Genomic DNA, 802 nt, shown 5'->3' on the forward strand with positions numbered 1-802 from the left:
TTCACAATGCCAGTAGCAGTTGATTTCCTATATGTTTTCAATGCAACTGTCTTTTACGCTATTATTTAATTGTATGTTTTATTTGGACTTGTTTATATTCAAAATAATCAATATTATAAGTCATTTAAAAATATAGCTTTTAGTACAAATATAATTAAAAAAACGAAAAGACAAGCATGTCGGGTTGGCCCTGAATCACCGCATGAGCCCAGCGAGCGAAGCGAGCGTATCGCTCTAGCAGCGCGGTAGAAAATATAAAAATCACGTCTTTTTAACGTTAATATAAATTATAAAATGAACATAAATTAGGTTGCATTTCATCCACAATTACTTTAGCAATTTTCATCCAAAAACTCGTATGTACAACGAGGCATTGTTTATCGCGCTGTTCAAAACACGTCACTGAACTTACCGGGCACGAGCGAGTTGCGGTTGGTCTATCGACAGGTATTGATGACGTCATAAGTCAGCCCGCCAATCGCGGCCGCGCAGCTCAACTGATTTCAGTTAGTTCGAAATTCAAATTTGTTACTACATTCCTGAACTACGGGATGGTGATATAGCGTTGTCTGGTTAGTTCGTTTGTTTGTTGTTACGGAACTTTGTAATGTAATTGTAATAAACTATACTCGAAATAAGCAGGATTAGAATAAGTAAGGAGAATGTTTTGAATATTTCCAATGATAACACAAGACGTAAATTATTATTTCTATATATATATATATATAAAATAAAATTCTCGTGTCACAGTTTTCGTTGCCATACTCCTCCGAAACGGCTTGACCGATTCCTCTGAAATTTG

The sequence above is a fragment of the Zerene cesonia genome, chromosome 28 (genome assembly GCF_012273895.1).
Source record: "Zerene cesonia ecotype Mississippi chromosome 28, Zerene_cesonia_1.1, whole genome shotgun sequence".
In the NCBI taxonomy this organism is placed as follows: domain Eukaryota; kingdom Metazoa; phylum Arthropoda; class Insecta; order Lepidoptera; family Pieridae; genus Zerene; species Zerene cesonia.